At 34.5% G+C, this 16,140-nt stretch overlaps 1 non-coding gene across 1 annotated transcript; it reads right to left on the bottom strand.

The window, feature by feature from the left end:
* Positions 1–12,886: 12,886 nt before the first annotated feature.
* Positions 12,887–13,017, bottom strand: LOC136401665 (small Cajal body-specific RNA 20). The gene has a single exon (XR_010750679.1). It is a non-coding gene; the product is annotated as a small Cajal body-specific RNA 20 (non-coding RNA).
* Positions 13,018–16,140: the final 3,123 nt, after the last annotated feature.

Genomic DNA, 16,140 nt, shown 5'->3' on the forward strand with positions numbered 1-16,140 from the left:
CCAGATGGGCAGAGCATCGCACCCTGGTGGGCATGCCAGTGGATCCCTGTCGGGCACATGCAGGAGTCTATCTGACTGCCTCTCCGTTTCCAGCTTCAGAAAAATACGAAAAAACCCAAAACAAAACGACCTAAATTCTTCTTCTGTGCTAATACGATATCTGGATCAAGATTTATCTCACACAGATACCTTCTCCCAAATTGTCTAAACATCACTTTCTTTGCCTCATTGCTTTAACCTAGTTCATTCCCATTTATCTATGATCTTAGCTTAAATATCAACTAGGGCAGGAAAATTTTTTTGACCTTCTGGCATATGTAAGCATTCTTTGTCATTATCTCTTAGAGAACCATGTTTCTGTCATAGTGTACTTGACTTGGGTTGAATTCACTGGAGAACAAATTTTATTTCATTTTTTGTTGCATTAGGTTTAGAACTGTTTCTATATATATCTGCATCACTGATTCCAAATTTGAAATCCATTTTTTGGTGCATGATCCAGTTTTTGTGCAATTTTAATTTTTTTTGTTACAGTTAATGGCATGCATTGGTTTTTAAATTGGAGTTAAAAGATTGAACATAACCACAAGGCAATTAATGGTTTATAAACATCACTTTTACATAATTGTAGTTGCTTTTAAATGTAAAAAATTATTATCTGATTAAAACACCCTCTTATTTTGTTTTAAGATTGAATCATGGCTTCTTCAAATAGGCGTAAATGTAAGAATAGTCCTGATACCTTCTGTTATATATGTGGCTGTTATACACTTCAATGTCAAAGGCACAATATTTCATCATTTGTGACATGTGCATATATTTCCTATTTTTAAGTTCCTCTTGGGGATCAAGACAAAAATTGGGCTCCTCATATTGTGTGTCATAATTGTGAGGAATTGCTTCATGACTGGACAAAAGGAAAACGCAAAGGAATGCCTTTTGGTATTCCCATGGTTTGGTGTGAACCTAAGGACCACAGTAGTAACTGTTATTTCTCTCTGATCCATACAAAGGACATTGGCAAGAAAAGACAGCATATGATTGCATGTCCTAATATTCCTTCAGCAATACAACCTATCCCACACTCTGAGACACTCCTGGTTCCAATTTTCAATGGTTTTATTTCTTTTAAGGATGAAGAAAGCAAACATGGTGATCAAGTGTATTTTGATAAGATGCATGAGAAAATGGTTGTAGAATCTGAAGAGTCTTCTTTTAATGGCAAGCAGTCATTAACCCCTCAGCAGTTTAGCCAACCCAAATTGAATGACTTAGTAAGAGATCTGGGCCTATCAAAGAAAGCAGCTGAGTTATTAGCCTCCAGACTTCAAGAAAAAAATGTACTTCACCAGTCAGCTAAAGTATCCCATTTCAGGAAGCATGAACAAATTTTTGTGGACTTTTTTTCCAAAGACAAATACTTTGTTTACAGTCATGATATCAGTAGTCTTCTCAGCCAGCTAGGTGTTACCAATTACAGTCCAACAGAATGGCAGCTATTTCTTGACAGCTCTAAACGGAGTCTGAAATGTGTTCTTCTGTTTACGCAGTGGTTCCAATTGGTTATTCAACTCATCTGCAAGAAGATTATAATGATATAAAAATTGTCCTTGACTTTCTGAAGTATGAGGAGCATAACTGGATCATTTGGATCTTAAAATGGTAAATTTCCTGCTAGGACAACAGAGGTTTCACAAAGTATCCTTGCTTTCTGTGTTTATTGGACAGCCAAGCTCGGGAGAAACACTGGACACAGAAGGAGTGGCCAAAACGTGAAGCTCTGGAAGTAGGGATGCAAAATATTGTGAATGAACCTGTAGTTAATTGAGACAGGATCAAACTTGCCTTAATGAAGTTTGTTTAGGCTTACATCAAACTTGCCTTAATGAAGCAGTTTGTTTAGGCTTTGAATATAGAAAGTGAATGCTTTCAACATATTATTTCTGCTTTTCCTGCCTTGTCTTTCGAGAAGATAAAAGTAGGTGTATTCGATGGACCTCAAATTTGAAACCTCATACGTGATGAAGAATTTTCCAGGAAGGTGAATAAGGAGGAGAAAGCAGCATGGCAGTCTCTTGTGGCAGTTACAAAGAACTTCCTTGGTAACAAAAAAGCAGAAAACTGTGAACTTCTGGTTCAAAGGATGCTGTTGGCTTTCTGTGACATTGGATGTAACATGAGCGTTAAGATTCACTTCCTGAACAGTCACCTTGATAAGTTTCCCGAAAATCTTGGAGCTGTTAGTGATGAGCAGACTACTGCTGGATCATCAAACGAGATTGTCCTCAACAAGTACACAAACACAGGAGCTTCAAACGCAAATTTTTGCCTGAATAGAATTTAAATAAGTTTTGCGCAAATTTTATGATTAAAATAAGTGTTGTAATATGTTCTATTTCAAAATTGTAGACATATTCTGATGCAATCATATCTTTTATTGTATTTACTGTATTATATAAATTATTATATTTTCACAAAGACGATGCCCAAGAAGACATTCTACTTCATTATGTTAAACTAAATATTGAAAATTTTACAATAAGATGAAAACCTAAAATCTTGAATTGCAAAAAGACTGTAGCTTACAGAAAAAAATTAATGTCAGATTTGAGATCAGCACACTCAAATTAGGTAAGAACAAGTGTTTTTGTGGATGCAACAATAATTTTGTTCCTCAGTATAATGTAATTATTCAATCATCTTCTGGGTCCCCACTTAACTAATACCTTTCTAAAAACATGAACTTTGACATCTCTTGTGCACCACCTAATATTCAGTATTGCGCATGGGACATAATAAATATTTGATAAATATTTCTTGAATGACATTACTTATGCTGATTGAATTTTCTAATTATTTTTTGTTTTACTTCAAACAATATTATCCATTTTGTAAGAGTTAAGACATTTTTAAAATTTTATTTATTGATTGATTTTAGAGAAAGAAAAGAAGTGCATGAGAGAGAAACATTGATTTATTATTCCATTTATTTATGCATTCATAGGTTGGTTCTTGTATGTGCCCTGATCAGGAATTGAACCCCACAACCTTGGCTTATTGGGATGATGCTCTAACCAACTGAACTCCCAGTCAGGTCTCAACATTTTTAAAAATGCCTAACTCTTGTTTTTTATTCCAGGGACTTAATGCAATGACTATTCTTTTTTGTTTATTCTCTTAAGACTTTCAGATAGTCTTGGCTCCTAAATTCTAGGTCTCTAAGCAGTGATCCCTTTATTAACTAGCACAAATGAAGTAAAACGTAAGATATTAATTGTCATCCCTCAGGCCACACCCTCCTCACTCTACTATAGTCTTTGAGAAGAGAGCAATAATGTGCAAATTGATGTTGTGAATTTTCCAAAGACATATCTGCTTCAGTCAATAGAACATTAGATTTGGCATTTGGAAATGTGAGGTAAATGAACTGTGGGTCCTTGCATGAGTCATTTACCTCTTTAGGCCTCAGTCTTATATCTATAATATTTAGAGACAATTTGAAGTCTAATATTCTTTGTAACTCTAAAAAAATTTCCAAGGATTACTTTGCTATGTAAAAATAGCACTTCTTCTGTGTTCTTCCTTAAATAGTTTCATATTTCTCTGATTGAACTACCTCTCTATGTTGGTTAAATGCCTGATTCCTGTATTAGACTGATTTCTTTAGAGCATAAGAACCATGTCTTCTTGCTGACACTTGGCACAATTAAGTATTGAATTTTTTTTATTACCTCAATTTTCATTTGTGTTTGTACTTTTAAGGCACATATTTTCAGAGAACTCCCTTGTGTGGAGGCTATTGCTTTAGGTATAAGTTAGACACATTGGAGATTCCAACTGGGAGCTGTTAGCACTATTCATTAGTCCTTTCTTGAGTATGATAAAGTTATACTGAATAGGTGTCCTGACATGCTAATTTGAGAAACAAATGCAAATCTAAAACGCAAAAATATAGAGAGCATTTTGTATTTACAATCTTGCCTTTTGGAATCACAAGTTGGAGGGGATGGCCTTAAAATCAAGTTTCATATTATTTAACATATACTGGGTTGACATGGAAATGTTAATTTCTGTTCGTGGGAGTTCCCATTATTGAAGCCATCCACCGATAACTACATTGAAGTAATGTCAAAGAATCCCAAGAGTGTGGCAGTGAAAAAAGTTTATTATGGAAAAACTAATGGACCATTTTCTGTAGCTGCTCCTGCTGGTGCTACTACAATGGGTAACATACAGCAAGCAAAATATTCTTCTCATATGTTAAACCACAGTTTTACCCCAGGGAAATAGAATGGGCTTCATCTCTGTCAAATATGTTTGATTGCTTTGGGGTCCTTTCTCTCCTTTTCTGTTTTTACTATCAGTGTTTTTATTTTAATAAAAGTATTATATAGAATTAAAAAAATTCAATTGTATCTCTTTTTCATTAATAACTTTGTTAGAAATTGACTTAAATGACTTTCCTGTGACCACTATCTTGTTATAATCCAGAGATCACTACAATTTTGCCTTCAGGGTGTCAGGCTAATGAATCCAATGCTTCAGTGCTCGTGCTAGTAAAGATGACCCTGTCCTTGTATTGTAAGCTGAGTATGCACTATGTTTTAACTTGTTAAAAAAAAAAAGAGGTGTTTGTTTGGTCATGGCCAATCTGCTTTTTGCTATATTCATGGGAAGTTATGTGGGTTTGCAAAAGTTTATGGTTTTTAATGTGTTTTCCATTAGCTTTACATGTATTTTCAGAAAATAATTTCTTCAGGATACCATTTTAGCCTTAATTATTGCAAGATAATAAAGAGTTAAGAAATCTGAAATCTTTCAGACCCTGAAAATATAAACCCAATGAGCATTATTATTCTAAACATTGCGTAGCTCCTTGCCAATCTGCAGGGGGCAATGCATCACGATGGAGAACACTGCCATTTGTAGCCCTGCAGAGTGTGAATTGGAGCAGCAATTCTCTGCTGAAGCTATATCCCTTCCATTCTATGCCTGCTTCATGGACTGTTCCAGATTCTTAAAGAGCAATCAGTGAGTCCACTTTAACCTATTAGATTAGGGAGCTCGGGTCCTTTTTTATAAAACAAAAATTACTTTTTTAAAATCTTTGTTTTCTTAGGAGAAAAGAAAGACTTGATCATTCCTATTTCCAATTTACTTCTGACAACTCTAACTCCAGTGGTTGCCCCTGCAGGGTTAGCAGCTGATTAGACTAATACAGCACATAAAATCCATAAAATTTATTGCTGATTAACTTTTAACCCAGTCTCCATTGGAGAACTTTGACAATTGTTCCAAAAGTATAAGAACTCAAAAGTTGTTTTAGAATATCATTAAAAATCAAGATTGATGTGTGTGTTATTGGTAACTTGCTATTTACAATTTTAATCTGTGAAAGTTATTTTTCTCTCAAGTTCAGCCAACACAGAATGAAGGAATCATTTGCTTTTGCAGTGTTAATTATGTATTTTTTTCTGCAGTTCTTTCATGATTTCTTCTGGGTTCAATTCCATAGAATTTGTACCTAGCTTGTGTTTCTTTGTCTTAATTCTGCTTTCCGTCTCCATGGAACACAGAATTTGACAGAACTGCCCAGGAAAGAAAATCTTACTATCAGATTTTCCACCTGAGCTAAAAATTAAGTTAAGTTTAAACTGAAAATTTCTTAATCAAAGTTGTCAGCTTACATATGGTCATTAGGTTTTACATATGCAAGTGTATCTACATGAAATATAAAGAGGAAGTTTAGGGTTCAGTTAAACACCTGGAAAACTTTTTGGATCACAGATAATTCTCAATTATTTGATGGAAATAATAATAATAATGATAATAATAATACAAAGAACCATTACTACCTTTTATTGAGTGCTAATTATAGCACCATTGTGCTAAGTGTTTTAATTTAAAGTGGGATTTGAGACTACAGTTATTTACATTTTACGTTAATTCACAGACAGAAAATCCCAGGTAATATAGCCTTTAAGTTGTTTAAAGTGGAAGTTAATACCAGACCCATCTCCCTTAAAGATCTGTAGTCTTAATCATTCAGCAATTCTACTTCTCATTTAGATCACTGTGATGCTTTTATCTAATAAAAAATAACGCTGTAATTCAAAAAGCTTCTAAACTCATAACTTTGTATAATTCTGTAATGGATTTCCTCTGAGGGCTTCTCTGAATGTAGTCTCTGTCAGGATGTGGGATCAAACTGAATTGGTTGTATACATGACAAGTACGTTTGGCCAGACACTATATATCTCCATATTGTCTTACTTTGAAATAACGCTTCAGGATTCTCCCTGAATAGAAGTCAATTGGTTAAATCTTAGAATCCATCCTCATAAACTGTTTTCTGCACTTCGAACCCATGGTAAATGCATACCTAAGTGACCCATCTTCTGTAGGTTGACCGGCTAGGAAAACCATGTGCCTTTAGCTGTGCCTTCCTGGAATCCTGGGCCCAGGGAAAGAACACAGGGCTCAGGCTGGTGCCATTACATTAGTAAATTATGCAACATCTCAATCCTGACACAAACTTTATAAGGATAAAGTCTTTCCCTAAATTCAAGTATCTTCTTCAAGCCTGAAAATTCTGTTCCTTCTACCCACCTAAACAAGCTATATCCGCTAAGTAGCAACTGAGTCATTTTCAGAGTGAATGAAAACTGTCAGCCCTCAAATACATTGTCATTTATTTTTAAGCAATAATTCTGAAACGTATCATCCCCTAGTGAACTCTAGCCCAGTCATGGTTTATAAGAGTTACAGCTCAGGTAAGGTGTAAATGAGGGAGTTTGCAAAATGACCATGGAATAATGGGAAAAAAATTAGAATGTCTCATTATATTTATTTTACCTCAACAGTGAAAGCTTTTATTTTGGGGTATATTTCATAAAATAAATAATATGTAAATATAGTGGTACATTTATATAATTATACATAAATAAAAATATAAGTACTGGGAATTTTCACTCAAAAGTTTTGAGGACTAGTGGTCTATAATACTATTAAGCTAAAGGAATTGTAAGTGGAAAGTATGTGTTCACTCATTCTGATACTACAAATCCACTTGTATTGATTATTGATTATTCAAAATTACATACATTTTATATTGTAAAGTGGAAGCTAAACATCTTGATTATACACACTAGTTTTCAATCAATAAGTAAAAGCAAAAACTCTAAAGGTAGGCCTCTAAGCTCTCTTTTGGGACAATGAAAATGGTTTATTTAAATGCTGTTAATCATGAAGGACAAGGTTAGGGAGTGGAAGAGGCATGTTACATCTCAGAACAGAATTTCCCAGCAAGCGCTCCTGAGTGTTCCTAGTTATGCTGCAGGAAGAGAAGGATTTGTTAAACAGGTTTCTTTACAAGAAGATTTCTTGGAGCTATTAATAGAGGCTCATAATATGCACTGTGAATCTCTAGTGGCAGAAAATATTGTGCAAACTTTGTTGACCCAAGTATCGTGTCTTTGAGAAGCACTTTACAGAATTGGGCTGTCATTGAATGTACTTGGAAAATGTTGGCTAAAAGTGTTCTTTTCTCGACATTTTTTCCTAGAACCCAATCTTCCACCTCTTAAATTAGTGTCCATTCTAGTTCAAGTTTATTCCACTTTAATGTAGGTCTTACCAATAGTCAGCATATTTTTTTCTTTTGTAATTCATTCCTCTTATATTTAATAAATATATACCGAGTACATTTCACTTCTCCAGTACTGTGACAGGTAAGAAGAGAAAATTGTAAACCTGCATGGTCTTTGTCCTAATAGAATTCAATCCATTAAAGAGAATTATTATACATATAATTATTTATCATTGTTATAAATAAAGAATTGTTAACAGGTATTGCACGGACACTGGGCTTAATTCTGTGGGTTAGAGAAACAGTCATGAAGAAGTGATATTTCTGCTGAGATGTGGAGGAATAGTTTTAAGTGGACATGTGAAGAGCAAGAGAGTTCCTGGTAGAGGAGACAATTATTCATATGCTCTGACATGGTAGAGATTTGGTTTTAGTCACTGGCCTTAGACAGAAGGCCAATGTGGCTGGAACAGAGTGGGTGAGGAAGACTGCAATGTGAAATGAGGTGGAAAAGTCGATAGGAACTGGATTATACAAGGCCTGGGAGGCTACAGCAAGGCTTTGGAGTTTTCATCAGGAGCAACTGAAAATTATGAAAAGGTTTTAAGTAGGGAGTGACAAAATCCAAGTTGTCTTTAAAGTGATCACTCTGGATGTTATGTGGATAATAAATTGTAAGGAGTCAAAATAGAGTCATTTCTATAACCTTCTAGGCAAACCTCAAAAGGAGAGATATTTTCCCCTCACAGAAGCATTCAAGCATCTATTACAGTGCTCTGTATATGCTAGAAGCCCTTAAGTAGTTTTTGAATAAAGGAATTTAAGTATATATTCAATTAAGACCTTATTTCAGAAATTCAGGCAAACAGTGTTAGTATGCTGGATTTTAAGTTGACAGTGGAGAATCCTGGACACATGACAGAGATGGTTGGTTTGGGATGAAATGGAACTTTGTGTTATTGGATGGTGAAGAGCCCTGGTTGGGAGAAGTCTATTCTAAACACAATTTTTGTGATTAATGATTGGCTTGATATTTTGCTACTTTTTGAAATATGTTTGACTTTGGTTGATGAGTATACAACATAATCAACAGTTCAAATGCTATAGAAATGTTTACCTGAAACCTATGTATTCTTATTGATCAATGGCACTCTGTTAAATTTAATTTTCTAAATAAAAAATAAGAAAATAAATATGTGCATATCATTGTAAAACAATTTTTTGTTGAAATATTAGCTATTAGCCAGACATTGATTATACATACTTTGGAGTCATAAGGGATTCCTTGCAGCTCAAATGCATCTCAAATCATAGGCAGCTGTTTACTTATATAAATTTAAATAACAGTGCTTAGTGATTTACCAATTTCTGATTATTAAAAGTGTTTAGTCACTTTTTTATTCTAGGTCATTTGAACATTAAATGTGTCAAAATTCAGACAACCATTAACCTAATTTTAAGTATTTTATTAATTACTTTAAGTCAATATGTTTTTATATTTTTATCTTTGTCTCATTTTTGTTTCAATTTTATTAGGTATAATTGATAGTGAAAAATTGCAGGTGTTTAGGTTGTGTAACATGATTTTTAGAAAGATGTATAGTGTGATGATTTAATATGTGTACATGTTGTGAAATGATTACCACAGTCAAGTTAGTTAACACATACATCACTTCCCATAGTTACCTTTTAGTGTGTGAGTGGTGAGAACACTGTCTATGAGTTTGACTTTTTTAGATTTCATATATAATTGAGATTATAGAGAATTCATCTCTCTGTGTCTGGCTTATCTCACTTAGTGTAATGCCCATAATGTCCATCTCCTCCAGGTACACTCATATATATTGTTGCAAATGGCAGGAGTTTCTTCTTTTTTCTTTGGCTGAATAATATGTCATTACATAATCATTATTGGTGGCATCTGTCGCTTTATGAAATGTATGTCTTAAATAATAAGACTTGAAATTTGAAATTACTTTATGAATCATGGGCTGCAGAATGGATATTGTGTTAGCCGGTATGAAAACAACATTAAACTCATTGTACATTGCCATCATATACCACAATATGTATATGTGTGTATATGTGTGTGTGTGTAATTCTATAAACACATCTAAATTATATATGTATATAGATTCATATATGTAAATTATATATATAAAACACACATTTTCTTTAGATTTTATCTGTCAATGGACACTTAGTTTGTTTCCTTACATCTTGACTGTTGTGAAGAATGCTGCAATGAACACAGGCATGCAGATATATCTTCCAGATACTGATCTTATTTTCTTTACCCAGAAGTGAAATTGCTAGATATAGTTTTAATTTTTCGAGCAACCTGCATACTGTTTTCTCTATAGGCTGCCCTGATTTACATTCACACCGACAGTGTTCAGGCTTTTCTTTGTTCCATATCCTTGTCAACACTTGCTGTCTCTTGTGTTTTATTTAAATGCCATAGGTGATGTTTCATTGTGGTTCTTACCTGCATTTCCCTGATAATTAATGATGTGTGGGTTTATTTTAATCTCTCTATTATGTTGTTTGGTCTATGTATGTATTTTTATGTTGGTACCTTGTTGTTTTGACAACTATAGTTTTATAATATGGTTTGAAATAAAAAGTGTGATGTTTTAATATTTTTCTTTCTCAAGATACTGTGGTTATTCGGGGCCTTTTGTGTTTTGTTGTTGTTGTTTTTATAAGTTTTAGGGTTTTTTTTTATTTTTGTGGAAAATGCCACTGAAATCTTATCAGTGAATTTATGGTTGGCTTTGAATAATATGGCCACTTTAACAATATTAACTTTGCCAATTCATAAATATGAGCTATCTTTCTATTTATTTTTTGTCTTCCTCAGTTTCCCTCATCAGTGTCTTATAGTTTTCAGTGTACAGACTTTTCACCCCTTAAATTTATTCCCAAGTGTTTTACTGTTTTTGATGCTATTGTAAATAGGATTTTTTTTTATTTTTTGGATAGTTTATTATTAGTATATCAAAATGCAAGAACTTTGTATATTGATTTTGCATTCTGTAACTTTACTAAAATTATTTATTCTTTCTAACAAGTTCTTTTGTGTAGTTTTTAAGATTTTTCTATATAAGATTATGTCATCTGAAAACAGACAATTTATGATTTTTTAACCCATTGGGATAAATCTATGAAATTCTGAAGAAACATCTAAATACTATTTATAATACAAATTTTTATAGTCTATACATTTTAGGCAAACAATAAATGCCATTTTAAATGATGTTTCATTTAAAAGGATGCCTGTTATGGGTTGAATTGTGTACCCTCAAAATTCATATCTTAAAATCCTAAACTCCAGTACCTACAAATGTGGTTTTATTTGGAAATAGAGGCTTTAAAGAGATAATCAAACTATGGTGAGGCCATTACAGCAGGCCCTTATCAAAGATGACATGTGTCCTTATAAAGAGAGAAATTTAGAAATAGACACATACATAGGGAGAAGACCCCGTTAACATAAAGAAGGAGATCTCCAAGGCAAGAAGAAAAGCCTGGGATAGATCCTTCTTTAGAAGAAACTAACCCTGCTATTTAATGCTTTGATTCCTTTGTCTGGCCTTCAGAACATTGAACATAAATTTCAGTCTGCAGTATTTTGTTACAGCAGCTCTAGCAAATGAATGCAGTATTTATAATAGCAACAACTTCCTGAAGACTTTAACTATTAACTCTTGTTTGTGTTTCCTCTTCTAGTTTAATCTGCCAAACCTAACAACACATGCTAGTTGCTACTAAGTACAGTGATAGTTCTGGTCGTTGACACTGACATATAAATTGCATTTAAATGGCATTTTAGTGGGAAAAGTGTGAAAAACTAGAATAGCAATCACAATTTTAGCCAATACTTGTTTACCACTTTATTATTGTTAGAAATACAACAAAAAGTAAAATGAGTAGTTTTACGTTGAGAAGTAGGTTGTCTCTTTTTGTGGTTGTTCAAAATAAATATTATTGGCAAGGTCATTTGAGCATTAGTTTGAGAGAGTGAAAATGTTATACAAATTCTCAGCATTTTCCTTTTCTTTTTAAAATTTTATTTAGGATATTAATTTTAACAGTGACATTGATCAATAAGAGTACATAGATTTCCGGTAAACATTTCTATAGCATTTGATCTGTTGATTTTGTTGTATACCCATCACCCAAAGTCAAATCATCTTCCATCACCTTATAATTGTCCCTCTTTATATCCTCCCCGCCTCCACTTTCCCTTTTCCCTGGTAACTACTTCACTTTTATCTATGTGTATAAGTCTCACTTTTGTATTCCACCTTTGTATGAAATCATACAGTTCTTAGCTTTTTCTTTTTTTTTTCCGATTCTTAGCTTTTTCTGATTCACTTATTTCACTCAGTATAATGTTCTCAAGGTCCATTCATATTGTTGCAAATGCTACTATGTTATCATTTCTTATGGCTGAATAGTATTGCATTGTATATATGTACCACATCTTCTTTATCCAATACTCTATTGAGGGATACTTTAGTTGTTTCCATGTCTTGGCCACTGTGAAAAAGCTGCAATGAACATGGGGGTGCATGCATGTTTACATACCAATGTTTTTGAGTTTGGGGGGTATATACCCAGTAGAGGGATTGCCGGGTCATATGGTAGTTCTATTCTTATTTTTTGGAGGAACCACCATACTTTCTTCCATAATGGTTGTACTACTTTACATTCCCACCAGCAGTGAATGAGTTCCTTTTTCTCCACAGCCTCTCCAACACTTGTTATTCACTGACTTTCTTCTAAGTCTCGGTTCCTATTCTAGGAACTGAGTGCTATGTAGCCTCTAAATGCCCTGCAGTCTGTGGTGTTATTTTTTTTTCTTCTGTGTAAAAGATACAGCTGTGAAATAATGGATGGAGCAGGCTGGCTGGCACCAAAGTCAATCCAGGCAGAGAAAAATGTTGAGCTGTTTTTGAGTTAGGTGGCCGTAGATGTTGCTTCTACAATAAAAGTTCCACTTCTGGACAACCCCCCTCCCCCACTGCCATCCTGGTAACATTCACTGGGGTCAAAGCAGTTTATTTAGTAGGAGGAAAGGAGGTGTAAGACCCCACTCACTCGTGGGCATCTATGTGGTTGGCGGGCAGGCAGGGGGCAAGGCTATTTTGTGGGCAACCATGGCCAGGATTGGCTCAGATGAGCCTAGCTGTTATCTACTGAAAGCCAGCAGCCCAGTGCTCGCTGCTGCCACTTTAGAGCTTAGTCTGATTGTGAGGTCAGCATCACCATCAAGTATGGGCTCCCAAAACCAAATATTTGAGGTAGGAAAACAATACTGCCTAGCTCGTGGCAGCCCTGACAATGATCCTCAAAGGTTAATCTTGGCCTCCAGCCCTGGCTAAGGAGAAAATAAACCCCTGCAGCCCCAGAGAAGAGAGGCTCAGCATTTTGCTTTTCTTCCATTTGGCTATGAATATACCTGCTTCCTCTTATTTAGACAGAAACCCTCTCTTCTTGATGACAGAGCCACCACTTTTAAATGTATTTAAATATTTGTTGGCTGAAGTGACTATATATAACCACTTAGGTGGATTTCTTCATATTATTTTAATTTGAGGATATAAAATTTAAATAATTTATATTTTGTAAGAGAGTGAGAAGGGACAGACAGAAAGTGAGAGAGATGAGAAGCATCAGCTGGTAGTTGCGACACCTTAGTTGTTCACCGATTGCTTTCTCACTTGTGCCTTGACTAGTGGGGTGGGGGTGGGATTTCCAGCCTAGCTAATGACCCCTTGCTCAAGCCAGTGATCTTGGGCTCAAGTCAGCAACCTTGGGCTCAAGCCAGTGACTTTTGGACTCAAGCCAGCAACCATGAGTTCATGTCTATGATCCCACACTCAAGCCAGTGACCTGGTGCTCAATCTGGTGTCCTGGAGCTCAAGCTGGATGAGCCTGCACTCAAGCCAGTGACCTCAAGATTTTGAACCTGGGTCCTCAGCATGCCAGGTAAATGTTCTATCCACTGTGCCATTACCTGATCAGAATGAAATTTAAATAATATTACTACACCACAATTTAAGGGTTATTTTAAAATTAATGCTGTTAAACTCTCCAAAGTCTAACATATGCAAATTATATTTGTATTTCCCCTCAGTATTTTTTTCTTAATCAGAAGTTTAAATATTTAAAAAGAAATCAGTTTTTGTACTTTGTTAAAATATTGTCAATGCAGATACTACAGAAAGCTAAATCCAAAGTTTAGTTTTTGAAATAGTAACATGTTGATCTCTTTTCATCATTTTCAGGAATAGAACAGATAAATTCTGTCATGTTTATCACAAATTTATCACATATTTATCAATTACGTAGAATAACAGTGTATATAATGGAAATTGCCAACAAAATTAAAGACATAATTTTTATTCAAACAGACAAAATAAATTTTATAGATTAAGTTGAACCTGGGTTAATGTAAAAAAATGTATATGTGTGAATAGTTTTGAGCTGAGCCAAGGAATAGCATAAAGCTAGATATAAAAGCCATGCTGAGTATATTTTAAGTGATAAGCAGATTGTCTGATTGCAACACATATTTGATGTTGATGTGACTGGAGTTACCTTAGAATAATGCACACCCCACATGCCAGTATCGAAGTTGGACCTGAGGCAGGTGAATCAGATGGTCTTATTATGGAGGCTCTAGAGTGCACAGCTTGTCTTCTACACTGTTCATTGCAATCCATGTTTTGCCCAGCATTTTTTATAGCATGTATCACTCTAAAAAACACTGTTAAAAAAAACAGTGTTTAAATTGTTTTTCTAAAATGCTTAAATGTTTAACAGTCTATCTCCCTAAACAAAATACCCTGCTTTTAGGACAGAACTTTGTTGTGTTCATTGTTACTTTATCAGTGCTTAGAACCATGCCTGAAACATTATAAAACTCCATAAAAATGTATCAATAAGATGAATAAATTGTGACCTTAGCAATTGTTTATCATATTTCACTTTTCTTATATGGATATGGTGATTATGATGATGATATTAATATCAATAATACCAGCCACATAGTGATATTATTATGCTTGCATATAGATGCACCTAGCACAGTGCTTTGCACATAAATAAAAGCTTAATACATTTAGACATTGTTTTTCTTATTGTAGATTCTTGCATTGAAACTGACATAAGAAAAACAGTCTTGAAGATTTCTTTTAGGGTTTTATTTGCAATTTGTTCAATCAAAATGTTAAAACCTCAGGAATATAGTAAGATCATAGTCTTTGCCTTCAAGGTACAAAGCATTTATTTGAAATTAGACACAAGTATGAAAGCAGCAAATGAATTATAAGATCTAGGATATACCAAAGCATATGGAAAGAAAGCAATATCAGTTAAAGCAAGTACAAGAGGTAAAAAAAAGCTTCAGGAAAGGATTCCTAGCAGAAGAGGGGATTTGAATTTGGTATTAGAAAATAGGCCTAATGTGAATCCATGAAGAAGGGAATTCCATGGGAAATCAGTTGAAATGACTTTGACATGTCCATGTGATAAAGGTGAGGCAGGTATTGATGCAAAGCAAATTTTTTAAAAAGTGGTATTGTGACAGTAATAAACTTACATATGTAAGATAGTAAGTCCTTTAGTAACACATGAAGAATCCTGTCTCCACTCGCTCAGGCTATTGCAATGGAATTCTAAAGACTGGGAAGCTCATAAACAAATGAAAGTTCAAGATAACAATGCTAGCTGATTCAGTGTCCGGAGAGGAACTTCCTGGTTCAAAGATGGCCGTCTTCTTGCTGTGTCTTCACTTGGCAAAAGAAGTGAGGGAGCAATCTTAGATATCTGATGAGGACCTGGGCTTTGTGACGTGAGAGGAGCAATGGAATCAATGGGTCAAGAAACAGTGACCAAGAGTCATCTGAGCAGTTGGAAGAGAATAAAGATAAGAAATAGAGGACCTGGGACAGAATACATTTGAAAAGATGATGATCAACACTGTCAAATGCCTCTGAGATATCCAGGAAGCTGAATAGAGATAATCAGGAGGGAGTAATTGCTTATTTTAGAAAAGGAGACTTAAGCAGTGTGATTGGTATACAGGATGTGGAATTCAGATAAGAAAAATGGTTGAGCAAGAATTGCAATTTTCATAAATGTGTTTTCATCATGTCTACAACTTCAAAAGTGAGAAAAAGAATGTTCACAAGTATAAGTGTTTAAATCACAATCTTATCTGCAGGTTTTTTGTTTTTGTTTTTGTATGCTGCTACTGCATTCAAAAGGCTGAGCTTGTCCTTTCAAGTTCAGTTATTTAAAAAAAAAATATTTGGAGTTTGGGGACTCCCAAAATGAGATTTTTATTCCCTCATCAGTCACTGCTAAAGATTTCAGAGTTAAGAATTCCCTTATAAGCCTTGTTTCTCTTGTGGATAATTCTGTTGTTGGACGTGTTTTCCTGTGTATAGCTCTAAAAAAGACTTTGTAGGTGAGTTCTGCACAAACGTTGAGAACAGCATTTCCCAAGACTTGATCCATGGAACACTAGAGCCAGAGGC

Source organism: Saccopteryx leptura, chromosome 3, assembly GCF_036850995.1.
Source record: "Saccopteryx leptura isolate mSacLep1 chromosome 3, mSacLep1_pri_phased_curated, whole genome shotgun sequence".
NCBI lineage: Eukaryota > Metazoa > Chordata > Mammalia > Chiroptera > Emballonuridae > Saccopteryx > Saccopteryx leptura.